Below are 363 nucleotides of genomic sequence, written 5' to 3'. Positions count from 1 at the left end.
CGTGCACTGTGGATCTTCAGCCTCGGGGCTGCTCTGCCCTGGTGTCACCCAGAGGGAGGGATGTCGGAGCAGGCGTGAGGCCGGGGGGACCAAGGAGGAATGAGATGGGGCTGGGTGGCATCACAGGGGGTCAGAAGGAGATCACTGGGGCGTGTTGGCGTTCCTCACCTCCTCTCTTCCACAGCCTCCTGCCCTGGGCCAGGTCTCAGCCCTGCCCTTGCCCCGTTACTAAATATCTTACCCAAGAGAAGGAGAAATAAAGTCCCGTGAGAAACTCCCAGGAGACACGGGGCAGGATTTGCTGGACGTTAATGAGAACCCTGGGTGGAACGAGCTCCCCGCGCCCAGCTCACCGTGTCTGTA

Source organism: Fulmarus glacialis, unplaced genomic scaffold (genome assembly GCF_000690835.1).
Source record: "Fulmarus glacialis isolate BGI_N327 unplaced genomic scaffold, ASM69083v1 scaffold41586, whole genome shotgun sequence".
Taxonomy (NCBI): Eukaryota; Metazoa; Chordata; class Aves; order Procellariiformes; family Procellariidae; genus Fulmarus; species Fulmarus glacialis.
This window is presented reverse-complemented; position numbering follows the sequence as displayed.